Source organism: Malania oleifera, chromosome 3 (assembly GCF_029873635.1).
Source record: "Malania oleifera isolate guangnan ecotype guangnan chromosome 3, ASM2987363v1, whole genome shotgun sequence".
Taxonomy (NCBI): domain Eukaryota; kingdom Viridiplantae; phylum Streptophyta; class Magnoliopsida; order Santalales; family Ximeniaceae; genus Malania; species Malania oleifera.
The window spans coordinates 58,498,629-58,514,603 of NC_080419.1; positions in this window are offsets into that span (position 1 = coordinate 58,498,629).

Here is a 15,975-nt window from a genome sequence, read left to right on the forward strand (position 1 = left end):
AACAAGCAAAGGCAAGGAGCATTCTAATGGCTTCTAGTCTGGCTACAGGGGCATAAGTTTCATCGTAGTCAATACCCTCTTGTTGGTTATATCCTTGGGCTACTAGTCTAGCTTTATTTCTAACAATGTTTCCATCTTTATCTTTCTTATTCCTAAACACCCATTTAGTACCAATTATTGTAGTATTTTTGGGCTTAGGGACTAAGTGCCATACTTTGTTTCTTTCGAATTGATCTAATTCTTCTTACATGACATTTATCCAATTTTCATCATTTTCAGCTTCTTCAAAGTTTTTAGGTTCTAGGTGAGATACGAAAGCAATGTAATTACATCCACTTCTAAGGTGAGATCGGGTGCTGACTCCTTCAGAGGGACTGCCTATGATGAGATCAATTGGATGATTTTTTACAAACTTCCAAGCTTTAGGTAATTCATAATCTTCTTTTTCTTCTAGTTGGTTAGATTCTTGAGGGGAAGATCTTAGATGATCTACATTTGTATCTTGACAATTTGTGTCTTGATCATTATTTAACTTGAGTTGTTCTAATTCTCTTTCAATTCTAAAGATAGTGACTTGCTTTTCTTCATCTATCTCAATAGGTGTTTTGGATGCGTGAGGATTTGTTTCATCAAACGCAACATGGGTTGATTCTTGAACAGTTTGAATCCTTTTGTTGAATACCCTATATGCTTTACTATTCATGGCACATCCTATGAAAATCCCCTCATCGGACTTTGAATCAAACTTAGCTAAATGATCCCTATCCTTTAATATAAAACACTTACAGCCAAAAACCTTAAAATGCGAGATGTTAGGTTTTCTACCCTTCCATATTTCATATCGGGTTTTTCCTATCTTGGATCTAATGATAACTCGGTTACTAACATAACATGCTGTGCTAACGGCTTCTGCCCAGAAGTATTTTGGCAAATTATGTTCATTGAGCATTGTTCTAGCCATTTCTTGGAGTGTTCAATTTTTTCTTTCAACTATTCCGTTTTGTTGTGGAGTTTTTGGTGCGGAGAAGTTGTGTGAGTATCCATTTTCATTGCAAAAATCCTCAAGTTCTTTATTTCTAAACTCTCTTCCTCTATCACTCCTAATGTGTATAATTGACATTCCTTTCTCATTTTGGATTTTTCCACAAAAATGAATAAATGCATTACAGGTATCACTTTTGTAAGCAAGAAAAATTACCCATGAAAATCTAGAGAAGTCATCAACTATAATAAATGCATACAACTTTCCACTAATGCTAGCTATGTCATTAGGTCCAAATAGATCAAGATGGATTAACTCTAAGGGTCTTGATGTAGAGATTACTTTCTTAGTTTTGAAGGAGGTCTTAACTTGTTTTCCATATTGACATGCATCACATATTTTGTCTTTCACATAATTATCTTTTGGTAGGCCATTTACTAGTTCCTTGGATGAAAGTTTATGAAGAAGATCCATGCTTGCATGACCTAGTCTCCTATGCCATAACCAATAATTTTCATTGGTGACAGCTAAACACTTAATGTTACAATTTGTGATGTCATCAAACTCAATTGTATATATGTTTGATTCACGTTTTCCTATGAGAATGGTATTTCCATTTAAATCATTTATTAAGAATTTTGTGGATTGGAAAATAATGTTTAACCCTTTATCACATAGTTGACTAACACTTAACAAATTATGTTTGAGAGTATCAACTGAAGCAATATTTTTGATAGCCAAGGATGAATTACCTATTTTACCTTTACCGATGATTCTTCCCTTGGCGTTATCTCCAAACGTGACTAGCCCTTCCTTTTTGTAGGTGAGGGAGAGGAATTTGCTTGTGTCTCCCGTCATGTGCCTTGAGCATCCACTGTCTAGAAACCATTTGTTCTTTACGGAGTTGCTCTTCAAGCACACCTGCACACAATATCAAGTGATTTGTTTTGGTACCCATATTTTCTTATGTCCTATTGGGTTAGTGTTCTTAATCACCCATTTGTAGTTCATATTTTTTCCTCTATTTCCCCTGAAGGGGCAAGTAAATCGCACATGCCCTTTTTTCTCACAATATAGGCAGACTTTATTTGCGTGTGAGGGGTTTAGTTTAGGTGCATAACTTTTCTTTGATGCAGAGCTCCTTTTAGCATAGAGGTTTGCAAATCCTATTGATTCGGAAGATGATAGGCCGTATCCTAAACCTTCTTTGATAATTCCAAATCTTTGAGCTCCAAGTAATTTATCGAAACTTTCCTTACCATTTGTAAATTTATATATGGTATTGCTTTGATCCTCCACTTTCTTTTTCAATGAAGAGTTTTCTTGAAGAAGTTCAATAACTTGACTTTTCAAGCTTTCGATTTCTTTTTGAGAGGACTCTTTGTAGTTTGAATATTCTTTAGAAAGCTTTTCTTTTTCAAGACGAGAAGATGCATTTTCAGCTTTCAAGGTGTCACACAAGCAAATCTGTTTTAGTTTGCATTTTGAATAATTTTCTTCTAAAAGTTTGGTTTTCTTTTTAGATGCTATTAGTTCAACATAGAGTTTTCTACAATTTTCTTCTAATTCTTCATATGAAGGTAGACATTCGTCATCATAACTTACCTCACTTTGTTCGACCACCATAAGGCAGAAATGAGCGACTTCTTCTTCGACTTCTTCGTCGGTTGAGGTTCCATCTAGTTCATCCCATTCAATTGCATTCATTGCTTTGAACCTCTTCTTGTCTCCTTGTTGATTGTTGCTTTTGTTTTTGAAGAGAGGGCAATCGGCCATGCGGTGGCTGATTTTTTGCAATTGTAGCATCTGATGCTCGATTCTCCTTTCTCCTTTTGTTTTCCATTTCGTTTGTTCATCAGAAAGTTTCTGAATCTTCTAGTTAGTAGGGCAACTTCGTCGTCATCATCATTCTCCTCTTCTTCTATGATCTCTTTTTGCTTCCCGGATTTTAGAGCAATTCTGGTAGCCTTCTTGGGTGTTTCAGCTTCAGCAGCAGCATTTTTCTTCTAAATTTCGTAGGTCATGAGAGATCCAATTAGTTCGTCAAGTGTGACCTTTGAGAGGTCCTTTGCTTCCTCAATCGCTGTGGACTTTGTGTGCCAACATGTCAGTAGAGAATGAAGGACTTTCTGCACATTATCTTCCATAGAGTACTCTCTACCGAGAGCTTTTAGTCCATTAGTGATGTGTGTGAATCGTGTGAACATAGCTGTAATTGTTTCACCTTCTTCCATTTTGAACATTTCATATTCTTTTACAAGCATATAAATTTTAGATCTTTTTACCTAGGTAGTGCCCTCATAAGTTACCTGAAGTTTTCCCCACATTTCCTTGGCCGTGTTGCAATCACATATCTGGTTGTACTCTTCATCACTTATGGCGCAATATAGGAAATTCTTGGTTTCAAAGTTGAGCTGTGCCAGCCTTGCATCTGCCTCGGGAAGTTTCTTAATGGGTATGTCATCACCGTCTTCATTTTTGAAAGTGTAGTCTCCTTTAGTGATGACATTCCACATACGGTAGTCATAGGCTTGGATGAAGATAGACATTCGATCCTTCCATACTGGGTAGTCAGTTCCACAAAACTTGGGAGGGCGGTCCATGGATTGACCTTGGGCAAACATATCTGCCATGTTGATCTTTTCGCTTGGATGTTACTCCGAATTTCAGCGACTGGTGCTCTGATACCACTTGTTGGCCCAGTTGAATGTCTAGAGGGAGTGTGAATAGACTTTCTTCACGGATGTGCTAACTTTGTACAACCACAAAAATCTTACCAAGAGCAAGTGTATAAAGTTGCAGTGTAAAGATGCAGGAAATCACAATAATAATATAAATGAGATATGAGAGAAGAAAAGCTGAACACAAAGATATTTACGTGGTTCAGCACCTCGCCTACGTCCACGCCTTGAGACCAGCTCAAGGATTCCCAAAATCCACTATAGTCCTCCTTTGGGCGGAGAAGCCAATACACAGCAGCTCATAAAGAGCTTCAACAAGGTGCTCACTTAGAGACACCCAATAATAGCTCACAAAGAGCCTTTCTTTACAAGAAGTAGATGAGAAATAAAAGTAAACTTGAATACTCCCTTTGAGCCGATTACAACAATAAAATCCTTACTCAATGTCCTTTTGTCAATAGAGTAGAAGCAAGACTAAGAGCAGCAAGAAGAGGGCAAGTAAGTGTATGAGCAAACCCTAGAAATAACAACACCAATGAATGATCTTCTTACAATATAAACTTTCTTGGGTAAGGAATAAATGCTATTTACTCCTATTTAAACTCCAAATGGGCAAGGGCAAAGCTGGAGAGCCATTGGGCATTTATGAATATGAGACAAGGGTCAAACTAGTCATTCTGTAGCATTTAATGTTCGCTGCTGCCCGACGTTCGTCGACGAAGCCTGAACTTCATCGACGAGCTCTTCAATCAATTCGTCGACGAAGCTCTGTGTTCATCAATGAGTTGCTGGTTCTGAATTCAGATACCTCTTGGTATATTTTCGTCAACGAGAACCCTGTGTTCGTCAACGAGTTCTTTATGCCATTCATCAACGAGTTATGGCTCTAAATTCAGATGGCTCTCGGTATCTTTTTGTCGATGAGAACGCTGTGTTCGTCGATGAAGTTTGTGTTACACTCATCAATGAAGCCCTATGTTCGTCGACAAGTTCCTTCTTCTTAAGACTTGTTCTTTTAAGTGCAAAGAAGGTCCTTGTCCGTTTGGGGGTTTCTTTTAACACTTTTAAATAACTTTACTTGTATTTTGTTGTTTGTGTGTGATACACCCATTTCTTGCTCTTAGTTTTGTGTCTTACTCTATATACAAGATATTTACAAGATGGTCTCTCTCTCATTCTCACACTCATCCTTCAGATGACTTGTATATTGTGTATCGTCCATGAATGTGTTGAGAGGCTTTTGCTTTTGGTAATGGCATGAGTTGCTTTGACTATATGTTGGTTCAGATGCCATTCTGTATAGCTGAACATGACTTAGAGAGAAATGATAGTAGCCTTAAGAACTGCTAATGGGTTGTTGTCATCAAAACACGGTAGGAATGAAAGACTTTTAACTACTTGGTCTAACACAGTGCACAAGCATGTTTTACAGTATTTTCAAGGTATGTTATGCTGAATATACAGCTAGTGGATATGTTTTAAATTAATTACAGAATACCATGATTATATAGTTTCTAGTACCATGACTTACAGATTACAGTTCAGTTCAAAAATACAGTTGACATAGTTACAGTTTATTTCATTGTCATGGTTAATACAGTTATTTCAGAATCATGGTAAATCAGATAGTTGTATATAGAGATGTATTATATAGTATCAGACCCTGTCGGACCATACAGTTACAGAGCATGATACCGTAGCTACATACAGTTTACAGAGTGCAACCACCTATTCAGATAATATGTGGTAGTAGGTCGATCATATAGTGCCCTAACGTGGACAGGCTCCCCATCAGATATGGGTTGAGGAGGGTAGATCAGACCGAGGGAGTATAGTGGTTTACCCTAGTTGGCCAGCCAGGGTAGATCCCGCCTACGAGCCGCACAACCCTGTCATGAGGGGTTAAATCATGACACACAGTTATCCACAGGGAATTTTTCAGTTATTATTATGTATATACAGATTTATAGAGACAAAGAATATACTTATGTATATTAGAAGTATTTTAAATAGTACCCTAAAATACTGAAATGTTAAGCAACAGGGAAATGGTGGTGGTTTCTATTACTTGTATAGTATTTACAGATCCAGTTATACATGATTTTATAGAAATAAATTTTCATAATATTGTAACTCATCTGCTACACACTAACAATAGCATATTTCGTCTTACTGAGCGTTGGCTCATCCCAATTATTTTAACATTTTTCAAGTGATACAGGTAGGCGAGCAGATTAGACTTACAGATAGAGGGGCCTCAGTTTTGCCCTGATATTAGAGTGAATATTAGAGTGAGTATTTTTGTATAATTTTAGTCAGTTGATGGCATTTTGAGGAAATAATCATATATGTTTTTATTGAGAAATATTTTAGCACTCTAGTATTGTAAATAATTACGTATGGTTATGTTTATTTGATTTTGGCTTCTCGTTGCTTAGTTTGGGTTTAATCCAGTGTTGTATCAGAGCATTATAAATTTCATAGTATATGAAAAAAAATAACCCATTTAAATAGCAGGTCGTTACACATTAGTCCATTCAAACTTTACATTTTTCATCGTAAGTCGCGTCAACGGACCTGATAAATTGGAAAATCCCTCTACGAAGCGTCGGTAATAGCCTGCCAATCCCAGAAAACTCCAAACCTCTTGAACATTTCCAGGCCTCACCCAATTAACCACTGCCTCTATCTTACTCAGATCAATAGATACACTCGCCTTAGAAATCACATGGCCAAGAAAAGAAACCTGTTTTAGCCAGAATTCACATTTCTTGAACTTCGCATACAACTTTCTCTCTCTTAATGTCTGCAATACCAGTCTCAAATGATGCTCGTGCTCCTAAAAAATCCTTGAGTAGACCAGTATATCATCAATAAATACAACTACGAACTGGTCTAAGTACTGATGGAACACTTGGTTCATTAATTCCATAAATACCGCTAGTGCATTAGTCAACTCGAATGGCATCACCAAGAATTCGTAATGCCCATATCTCGTACGGAACGCTGTTTTGGAGATGTCCTTTACCCTCACTTTCACCTGATGGTAACCTGATTGTAGGTCAATTTTAGAATAAACCTAGGTCCCTTGGAGCTTATCAAACAAATCGTCGATCCAGGGAAGAGAATATTTATTCTTAATTGTTGGTTTATTTATTTCTCGGTAATCTATACACATCCTCATGGTCTCATCTTTCTTTTTCACAAATAAGACTGGTGCTCCCCAGGGCGACACACTGGGCCTAATGAATCCTTTATTTAGTAATTATTGCAATTGATCCTTTAGTTCTTTTAATTCAGCTGGGGCCATCCAATAAGGAGCTTTAGAAACTGGCGCTGACCCCGGTAGAAGATCCACAGTAAACTTAACTTCACGGTTTGGTGGCAAATGAGGTAATTGCTCTAGGAATACATCTGAGAAATCTCTAACTACAGGGACATCAGGATGTTTCAGTTCTTCTTTCGGTGATTCCTTAATGTAAGCAACAAATCCCTGGCAGCCTTCTTAGATCAATTTTCTCACCTGAACAACTGACACAAGCTGTGGCGAAGAACGCACCCTTGAACCAAGAAATCTATATTCTGGCTTGCCTGGAGGTCTGAAAATCACTTCTTTCAAATGACAGTCAATACTAGCATGATTATCTGCCAACCAATCCATACCCAAAATGAAGTCAAACCCCTGCATATCTAATATCACCAAATCAGCTGGCAATATCTCTTCCTGAATAGTTAGTGGAAATCTCTTGAGTACCTTTCTACCTCTCACCACTGACCCAGTCGACGTGGCAACAGCCAACCCAATATCTAGCAACTATGCCTCATACCCCATTCACTTAGCATATACCACAGAAACAAAAGAGTGGGTGGAACCTGTATCAAATAAAACAATAGCTATAAATGAGAAAGCAGTAAGGGTACCTGTAACTACGTCTCCAGCTACATAGGCGTCACCCGGCGTCAACGCGTATACTCTCGTCAGTGTCGTATTCCTCTGCTGTCCTCCACGGGGTGCCTGATAACCACCCCGGTATGGTCTAGGAGCTGGTGCCTGAGCTGTCAATCCCTGACACAACCAAGATCTATGCTCGGGTCTCCCACATCGATAGCAGACGTCCTCACCCATCCTACATTCACCTGGATGTCTGCGGCCACATCTAGGGCAAACAGGAGCAGCCTGCCCACCATGAAAACCACCACGGCCCGTCATCTATCTCCGACCACCTCCATAGTGATCTCCTCTCCATGACCCTTGGCTAGAGCTCGCTTGCAAATCCTGGGGTGCATACCTCTTCCTTTGACCCTGAGCTGTAGCGCTCCTCGGCATACCACTCTCAATAACAACGGATCTATCGACCACCTCGGCAAACGTTTGAGCTCGAAAGCCGATAACTTGCTCAAATAAACTCTACTTCAATCCCTCTTCAAACTTCTTGGCCTTTTTCTCTTCGTCTGGTGCTAAATGTGGGGCAAAATGGTATAACTCAAGAAATCGTGCAGCATATTGTGTCACCGTCATCAACCCCTGAGTCACATGCAGAAACTTTGCTGCCTTTGCACTTCGAACGATAGTAGGGAAATATCACTTGAAGAACAAATCCTTGAATTGACTCTATGACACTGGCATTGGATCCGGCCTCTACTCCTCAATCATACGCGCTGATCTCTACCAGCAGTTTGCCTCTCCTATCAATTTAAATGTCGCAAATGCCACTTTCTGCTCATCTGTACATGCCAGTACTGCTAAAATCTCCTCGACATCCGGAACCCAATTCTCAGCCACAATCGGGTCAGGTCCTCCAGCAAAAGAAGGAGGTCTCATTTGCGTAAACTGCTCGATCATGTAGCCACGCTCTCCTCCACTCCTAGCCATCTCAGCCATCACCCGTTGAGTGACACTGCGTAGTACGACATCTATATCTTCACCTCTCATACTGGAGGGTCCTGGTCTGTCACCTCCTGCATCTGTACCATTGCTACCCGGATCCATCCTTGAAAATATACAAAACACTATTTTAAAATCCTATACGGATCTGTTTTACTCCATCCAACTAAAACCTCAAATTCACTGTCAACTATTTCCCTTATTCCTACCCCAAAAATCCAATCCTGCGACCCAAACACACGACTTGTCGATAGTTTACTATGATTTTCCTGAAATCGTCACCCCAAGAAAAACACAGAAACCGCCATGATAATCCTGTATTCAGACCACATAACAAATCCTCAAATTCTTTTCCTATTTTCTTGTATTGTATCCGCTGCATTCTAGAGTCTACAGAACCTAGCAACCTAGGCTCTAATACCAAACTATGATGACCTACTATTTATTCAACATTTTTTTAACATAATAAATGTCGTCTGTCTGAAATACTGAAAATAACATCATAGGCTCAAAGAGCACTGAGGAAACTTTGTCTGTCATACATATCTATGTAGCGATACATAAAAATTGGGAACTGTATATACAATACAATATACCATAAAACTATACTGCTCTGCAATATATTTACAATACAAAATACCCAGTGACGTCACTACAATCTGAAGACTATCCCAAAAATATTGTTATCTCAAAAATACCTACCCTTCCCACAAGGGTAGCTCAAGTCAATCTCTACTCGAGAGCTTGATCTGCTCGCCTAGCTGGATCTCCTGAAAAATGGTAAGTCACTGGGATGAGACAACGCTCAGTAAGTGGAAATATGCTATTACTAGTGTGCGGCGGCTGATTTAAATAGTTAAAATACTAAAATAATACTGTAATCTGAGAAAACTGATAAACTGTACAGAATATATCTATCTATCATGTAATCTTTAAAACATGACCGAGTATCTAAGTTTACTATCTGAAGGTATTGCTAGTATAATAATATAAATTGCTGCTATATGATATATCTGTACATAGGAACTTCTGCTATACCCTGGGATCTGTATATCATGATATATCCCTCATGATAGGGTTGTGCGGCCCATAGGCTCGACTTACTTTAGTTGGCCCTCCAGGTAAGTCAATCTCAATCATCCACCACTCTGTAATGATCTATGTAGATCTTAGCCCATTGCAATCACCCTAGGCTATCTTAAACCTATGTCATCGTCTAACCGGCTACCTCAACCCAGCATGCTGGGGAGATTGCAAATCTCTTATAGCATGGTTAGACGGAATCCACATGCTATCTGAGTCATGTCATTGCACGTGTCTGAAACTAGCAACGGTACCGTGCTCTGCTGTAATTGTATCTGTTTGTAATTTCCACAGAGATATGATATCATGTAATACTGTATACATATATATAAATATATACTCATCTTCCTGCTTTTAACATGATTTCAAAAACAACCATAACACTACGTTTCTGAGCTATATTATTTGAGATATCTGACTGAAATATATATTTTTTATCTGTATCATCTGTGCTTTCTGTCTAAACTATCTGTAATGTCTATATAAAATATCTGTATATAATATCTGAATATTCTGTATATAGTATATGTGTGCTCTGTATATAATATCTATATGCCCTGCATATAATATCTATATGCTATGTATATAATATATGTATGCTCTGTATATAATATATGTATGCTCTGTATATCCGCTGTAACATCTTGATGCTATCACTGTATAATCTGTCTGAATAAACTGTTTGAGTGTTATGGTCTAGAAATCATATTTTTCTTTGAAAATACTGTAAATCTCACTCATTTCTAATATTCTGAAACATTTGAATATCTGTATATCTGAAATACTGTAAAATCTATATATGTAGGGTACTGTAATAAACTCATGCCACACATTTGAATAAATGTAGTCTCATGCTCAATTTCTGTAATTTTCTACTATAAGATAATATTCATAATTTCTCTAGAAAATAATCTGATATACATGCTTGTAAACATACTTTCATAATCTTCTGTATACATATTAAAAATTTCTAGCATAGCATATTTCTCTTACCTTAACTTTGAAAAGCCCATACTAAATTCTGGCCCTATACCCGCAGGGTTTCTAGCTCAACATCTTAAAAACAATATCCCCTAGAACAAAATATCAGTATTTCCTTACGTACAACATTTCTCATAACTACAAGGAAGACATAATCTGAATAAAATACCTTACCTTGGATTTGGGATGAATTTCAAATTTACTATCCCCACGATATGCTCCGGCAGACTTGCAGAGAACTTCGCCGGGAGCATCGTGGTGGCCTCGGATCTTCAATCCGACGAGAAATGTGGCCAAGATCGAAGAGTGATGGGGAGGGGATCGTAGGAGAGAGAGAGAGAGAGAGAGAGAAGGGTTTTGCGCTGGAAATTGATAAAAATCCGAGTTTCAGCTATTTATAGGGTGGGATTTGTTGACGAGACACGTCACCTCATCGACGAGTCCTTCAATAATTGCGTCGACAAACTTCCTCCCTCGTCAATGAATTTCAAATTGTCCCAAAAACCCTTCTCGGTATCTTCTCATCGACGAGGCGTGGCTTCATCAACGAGGTCCCCTTATGCCCTCGTCGACGAATTCCTTGTGTTCGTCAATGAGGCCCTGTGTAAGAATCTCAGGTTGTTACACATTCTGTATGGGGCTTTGGAGATTGGTGCTGTCCGTGGGATCAAATCAATTGCAAATTCCACCTCACGATCAAGAGACAACCTCGGTAAATCCTCTGGAAAAATATCAGAGAACTCTCTTATCACTGGGATATCTTCCAAGGTAACCCTGACATCCCCATAAAAGTAACCTCTTTGCTTAGATAGCCAAAAGGATCCATGGTGCCGAACACATACACGACCCAACAAATACAAACTCCTGCTCCCTAGGAGGTCTGAATACCACCTCCTTCCTGCGATAGTCAATGCTCGCGTAGCTGGATGCTAACCAGTCCATGCATAGAATAATATCAAAACCATGCATATCAAGGACTATCAAACTAGCAGGCAGCACTCTCCCCTAAATCTCTACTGGATATCCCTGATCACCTTGCCACAAACTGACACTGACCCTATCGGTGTGCCCACTACTAACTCTGTTTCTAACAGTTGAGCCCCTAACCCATATAGTTTAACAAATCCCCAAGACACAAATGAGTGGATTACACCTAAATCAAATGATACAATAACACTATCTGACAATATGTAAATAGGATATAACCCGACTTAGAAATTTCACATTTAACATAATTAATGCAAATATGGAATAATGGAATTGATATAATATACAAATTCTAATTTAATAATTCACATTCCAATTCTATCACTAAACCATTGAGGTAAAAATCTCTATCCTAACATTAACTTCACTCACATACCCACTCATCCTAAAATTTCAACCTAAATTTTCTGAGTGCAAGTCCCTCAACCTAGAAACGAAACCATCGATGGATTTACCATAGTTTTCTGAAACTCGCGATTGCTTCAGAAAAACATAGAAATCCGTCAATAGATTTCTGCCTCCAAGCTTCCAGACCAAAACCCATCTTAACCTACCCACTCTTATCCTTATCTTATTTCAACCTATACTCTGGTAATTATCAATCCTCAAAGTCTACAGAACCTTACAAACCTAGGCTCTGATACCACCTGTAACGACCCCGACCCGCCACGTGGGCCTAGAGTGCTACTTTAGTGACGTTAGTGTACTTGATACTGTATTCATCAAATATAAAATACACATACGCAGCGGAAATAAAATATAAAATTCTCAAATTACATTACCATAGTTCTAACTATCTTTATACACAAATATACCCATTTTCACATAATTACATCTCATAAAACTAAACAAAAATCAAATCTCTATCTACACACTACCTACATAAAATTTACACCACTAGCTCGGCTCCTCTAGTCTGTTAGGCCCGATCTCTAGGATTTCCTGAAAAGACAATTTGTAAAGTAGGAGTGAGGCATAACTCAGTAAGGGAAAGACTAAGTTAATGTCAGTGTGTGGCAAGTATGCATATAGTGTACAGAAAATAACCATTTCACCAAGCAGATAAACCCATTTATGAAAACATTCTTATTTCACACTCACACACACAATTAGCCGAGGATAGGGAAGATTACCCGTCCATACAAGTAGCTTCCCTCTGCTCTAGTACCATTACTGCTGCCAGGGCACTCACCTTTCTCAATAAGCCCTCGAAGTTATCTTATTAATTAACCGTATTCACATAAATTAACAGATATGCATATAAGACACTCCCTGTGACAAACACGCCATTTACATCCCCATGGCACAGGTTGTGCAGCCCGAAGGCTGGACTAATGCCCTGGGGGATCCACCCAGATAGTAGTCATCTATACTCTCCGCTAACATACTCCATGGGTACATGCAACTCCAACTGCTGGTTCGATTGCTTTCACCCTGGGGTGCATTCTCCTCACGTAGGCAAATCGGACAAGGCCACCCTACACCTCTCAGCACAGGTGTGGGCGCACATGGCCACATAACAAATCTCTAACAACGGTACCATGCTCACAATACATTGGTCCCTAGGGTTCCTAAAGCATATCATGCAATTCAGATAATAGAAATCGTCATTTAAAATATCAATTCACATATATTTCCTGTTATTCCAAAAACCTGGCCCCCGTCCACAAATACAATCCGGTATATAGCCATCAATTAAAGCTCGGCCCTCAGCCATCAAATAATAATCTTGACACTTGGCCAATCAAACAACACCCGACCACTAACCGTTAGTTCAAACCCTGCATTTCATAAACAGTTTCAGTATTTTCACAAGCATTTTTAATATTTTTCACAACAATTCCAGTATTTCAAAATCCCAAATCCAGATATACAATAATCCATACAAATTAAATCATCTGCCACACAATTTTCCACATTCTAACATATCCATATAAATAAACAAGCTTTCCACCGTTCATTTTATTCAAAGATATCATACCGTATATCTTACGTTTGTAAAACCCACTTCGAACGGTTGATTTCCAAAATAACATTTAAATTCTCAAATGAATAAATAAATAAATATATTAATTTAATTGGTTCAAGTTAAATAAAATTCCTGACTTAACTTAATCCCTTTACCTGATTCCTGAAAAAGCCTGCTAATATCTCGGCCTACGTCCCAGGCGTTCCAAAAATCCCTGAAACCCTAAAATTCAAATTTCACCATATTATTCGTCACAATTCCTGGAACAACTTTCCCTAAAATTTTCCTAGGTTCTGAATACCCTAAATAGCCCAATAAAAGTCTAAATTATCAAACTTACCCCCGATTTAGGATTGGTACCCCTGAACTCCAATTTGAAAACCTACTTCAGCTAGATTGTAGAGAATCTCCCCACGAGTCTCCTAGAAATTTTTGTTCATTAATGGGGCTTATAGTTTAAGAGAAATTGAGGTAAGTTTGAGATTTGGCCTTATCCCAGGAGATATGCCTAAGCAGCTCCTACGACATATCCGCTCCAGTAGAAATGTCGGTGGCGGCAAGCAAAACCCAACGGTATTTTTGGATTTTTGATCGGCCAAATAATGGAGACGAGATGGAGCAGAGTGGGAGAGTAGAGATGAGGAAAACGTGCATAGACTGAGAAGAAGAAGACGAAGAAGAAAAATAAAAAGAAGAAACAAAATAAAATAAAATAAAAATTTATGTTTCCTGATCCTTAAGGAAACCACTGATATACATTTATATATATATATATATATATATATATTATTCTTATTATATTATATTATTTAATTAATAATAAAAAATTAATTAATTAATATTATTTTTTCTTATTTTTAATTAATTTTAATTTTAATTTTAATTTTTTTATTTTTTGGATTACTACAAAGAAGTTATAGGTACCAAAAGTAACACCTTAATTCATTCTTCTAGGGGTGCTTTAAGACCACTCCATCAAAGGAAGAGTGGTACATGGACAGAGGGTGTTCAAGACACAAGACTGGGGATAAAACAAAATTCACTACCCGAATGCAAAAAGATGGAGGGTATGTCACCTTCGGCGACAACGCTAAAAGTAAAATTATTGGAATTGGAAAAATAGGTAAAGAACCTTCTTTAACCATTGATAATGTGTTGTTAGTAGAAGGATTAAAATACAATCTATTAAGTATAAGTCTGTTAAGTGATAAGGGGTTTTACATAATCTTCAAACAAGACAAATGCATAGTTGAAAATCCAGAAAAAAATGATGTTCTATTCACTACTAATAGAGTTAATAATGTATAATGTATAAACTTTGAAAATCTAATTTCTCAATAGGTTACATGCTTAGCAGCCATGAATGAAGCCAGTTGGCTATGTCATTGAAGATTAGGATATACAAGTATGGATCTGTTATTAAAATTATCTAAAAAGAAGTTAGTCAAAGGTCTACCCAGCACGAAATTCATAAATGACAAAATCTGTGATACTTGCCAACTTGGGAAGTAAAACAAGACAAGCTTTAAAAAGAAGAAACATATTTCAACTCATAAACCTTTAGAACTTATCCATTAATACTTATTTGGTCCTACTAGAATATAAAGTATAGGAGGAAAGCAATATGCTTTTGTCATAGTAGATGACTACTCCAGGTTTACATGGATACTCTTCTTAGCCTCCAAAGATGAAGCTTGCAAGATGCTAATTAACTTGTGAAAAAGACTTCAAAATGAAAGAGGATATGGTGTTTTAAGTATAAGGAGTGATCAAGGAAGAGAATTTAACAATAAGGAAGTTGAAAATTTTCTAATGAACATGGAATAAATCAGAATTTTTCAGTACCTCAAACTCTTCAACAAAATGGAGTTGTTGAAAGAAAGAGTAGATCTCTTCAAGAAATGGCTAGGACCATACTCAATGAACATAAGCTACCTAAATATTTTTGGGCTGAAGTGGTAAATACCGCATACTATGTAATGAATAGAGTTTCCATAAGATCAAGCTTAAATAAGACCCCCTATGAACTATGGAAAGGAGGAACGCCTAACATCTCTTATTTTCATGTATTTGGGTGCAAGTGTTTTGTATTGAATGATAAAAATGACTTAGGAAAATTTGATACAAAATCATATTAAGGAATATTCTTAGGATATGCATTAAAAAGCAAGACATTCATAATCTACAATAAAAAACTCTCACAGTTATAGAATCAATACATGTAACTTTTGATGAGGAAAATCCATTCACTAAAACAATAAATGTTGAGGAAGCTGAAACAATACAAAAGTTAGAAGACTTAGAAATAAAAGAAGTCAAGGATGAGACAAATGAACCAACTTCAAATGATGAATCTTTATAAAATTCTGAACTACCAAAGGAATGGAAATTTATAAGGAATCATCTA